This window comes from Salvelinus sp. IW2-2015, linkage group LG35 (assembly GCF_002910315.2).
Source record: "Salvelinus sp. IW2-2015 linkage group LG35, ASM291031v2, whole genome shotgun sequence".
Lineage (NCBI taxonomy): Eukaryota > Metazoa > Chordata > Actinopteri > Salmoniformes > Salmonidae > Salvelinus > Salvelinus sp. IW2-2015.
Window position 1 is genome coordinate 9,536,657 of NC_036874.1, and position 3,114 is coordinate 9,539,770.

The window sequence follows — 3,114 nt, forward strand, 5'->3', positions numbered from 1 at the left end:
TGTTTATAGCATATTAGCCAATTCACCACGCCAGGGTGTCAGATTGTTAAATGGTAATTTACAGTAGTGGAATAATTCAAGTGATAAAACACTGACAAAAAGCTAATGTGTTGTTTATTAACATGTTATATTCCTGTGTTGTTGGGTTTTGACATGGATTAGTGTATGCACCCCGGTACCTTTTATTCATCTGGTTATTCAAGTTGATATTGTTATCCAAACAATTACTTCAATATGCCGTCAGTACAGTAGGTGGGTGTTTGCGCACGCCTGTGTGTATGTGCGCACGCCTGTGTGTTTGTGTGTCTAAGGCTGTGGCCACATATTTAATTAGGATTGACAGATTAACATTATAACACTGACTAATAAAACCATAGAGTAAATATGTGTGTAAATCTAATCAAAGAGTATGACAGAATAAACAGGACTTCAAATGATAAGACTCCGATTGCATGATGGTACTCATAATTCTCAGTATTTACTTAGTTTTCAGGAGTAGATACTCTATATTATCACATGAAGGAAGGGTAAGCATTTAGTTAGCAGCAGACAAAAAGGTATTACTTATTCTAGAAACAGCTTATTGCTCTCAACCTAAGAAAATACATTACAGTCCACAATCGAAAATAATTTTAATGACCGTTATTATGACAATTAATAGTTAGTCTCAAAGACAAAAAAGAAGTATAACACTTGTGTTGTATATGGAATACTTGAAGTACATTCTTTCACGGAATAGATACTGAGGAGGTAAAAGATACTATTCAGATTTAATTAGCTTGAATTTCCTTTAGAACGTCCCGGAAAATCTCCACACACATGTCCCCAGTGGGGTGTCTCATGGATGCCAGCTTCCACGCCTCCACAAATGTCTCCTCGGAAATACTTGCGCCCACATTTCGGAATATGTCAGTGATCTGAAAAGGAAATGGAGGCGGAAATAAGAATCAGAAGATCTCMTTGACAAATGATTTGCTCATGCTCCGTCCTATTTCAATAACATTTTGCGTCAATCACTTCTCCAATGGCAGAKTTGTTCATACCAATTATATTTTTGAAACAACGTTTTCCTKCATTTTGAATGCTGTAACAAAATCCCACATGGTACTGTATGTGGGATTCTATKAAATCTACTAGACCATATCTTTCTTTCTCTCCCTTGATTCTTCAGTGGGTTCATTGGTATTCTGTACCTKCTCTTAGGTGCGGGGACAGAAGAAGTGCTCCATGTGGACTCCCCTTAGGGAGGACAGCGTAGGAWACAGGAMGTCAAAGGCRGTGGTCTGGTCACCGTAGTTAGTGCTGTCGCTGACGCGCACTGTGGGAGTCCCGTACATACGATAGTCTATGTGGAAAGATGTCATAATTATACAGTGAGATTCACACAATGTAGAGAAGCAGGGGGAAAAGGACTACCAGTCCATTGTAATGCTAAGATACAAATGTGAGAAATCGTGTGCTGAATCTCAGAGAATTTTCCCTTCCTGAATTGTTTTTGAGAAGTGTGGGAATTATTTCAAATTCTTCATGCATCTTTCACCTAAATATCTATTCTTCAGCATGCTGCCCACCTCTGCAGGTTCCCGGTCCTCCGGTCTGGCCAAAGCCTCTGAGGCTGCAGGTCTCACAGGGAGAGCCTCTCTCTGCATGTTATCTYGGGCTGTGCTGATCTTACACTCTGAGGTAGAGTTGTCAATCAAAAGGGAATAGAATTACCACCAGTCCACCAATCACAGAAAATTGACTTGAATGGGAATGAGCATTCTAGTAATTATATTTCTATGCTTAGACACTAACTGACCACTGGTCAGAATACGCTGCTCCYCTTTACTGATGGGCATTTTGTCCTTCCAGTTGAGGAAGTTGGCGAACTCCTGAAAGTTGATGAGTCCATCTTTGTCCATGTCACAGTACTCCATCAAGTCATCCAGCACCGGCCCACTCAGGTCCAGGTTAAACTGATGACACACGTCCTGCAGGTCCTCCCCGTCGATCACACCCTGACCCTTCTGTGGAGTCACACACACACACGYACACATGCACATAGCACACACACACAGACAGACACACCTCAGACTGAACACAGTGAACAATCTCAAACGAACTTAATATTATCAAAGACAGTACAGTATGAKGATAACTGCTTCTCCAATAGAAATGCTTGTAGGCGATGTCATGGCGACGTTGGTTAGCTAAGCTCATGCGCAGAAACATGTCATCAGGTCTAACGGTAGTCTCGTGCCGAACTGCACATGTGCAGGCAATCAAATCAAAGGCACTCCTTCGACGTTAAGTTGTTTTTGATGAAAATGAAAATGTGTCAGTTTGTCACTTTCACAACGTTGGAGTAATAACATGTTCAGCTACTTCAGACATTGGCTTGAATCTAGGMTGTGCCTTTAGATTTAAGGAAAATTAACAACTATGGAAGAATTTTTCACTTCTCCCATTGACTTGCAGACCCCAAACCCATGTCTGGTCGGTCGAGTCTGCTTCGCAAAGCTTTCCCGGAAGTATTGCGATGTTGGTCCTGGTGTTTAGAAATTCTGTGATATTATCAAGTTAATACAGTAGAATTGTAAATACAGTGCATTCGAAAAGTATTCAGACAACTTTACTTTTTCCGCATTGTTGCATTACAGCCTTATTCTAAAATTGATTAAATTGTTGTTTTCCCTCATCAATCTGCACACAATATCCCATAATGACAAAGCAAAAACAGGTTTTTAGACATTTTTGCAAATGTATTAAAAATTCAAAATTTACATAGGTATTCAGACCCTTTACTAAGTACTTTGTTGAAGCACCTTTGGCAGCGATTACAGCTTTGAGTCTTCTCGGGTATGACACTACAGTACAAGCTTGGCCACCTGTATTTGGGGAGTTTCTCCCATTCTTCTCTGCAGATCCTCTCAAGCTCTGATAGGTTGGATGGGGAGCGTCGATGCACAGCTTTTTTCAGGTCTCTCCAGTGATGTTTGATCGGGTTCAAGTCCGGGCTCTGGCTGGGCAACTGAAGGACATTCAGAGACTTGTCCCGAAGCCACTCCTGCGTCATCTTGGCTGTGTGCTTAGGGTCATTGTCCTGTTGGAAGGTGAACCTTCGCCCCAGTC

At 41.4% G+C, this 3,114-nt stretch overlaps 1 pseudogene; it reads right to left on the bottom strand.

The window, feature by feature from the left end:
• Nucleotides 1-480: 480 nt before the first annotated feature.
• Nucleotides 481-3,114, bottom strand: part of LOC111959169 (EF-hand domain-containing family member B-like) — a 17,169-nt pseudogene continuing 14,535 nt past the window's right edge.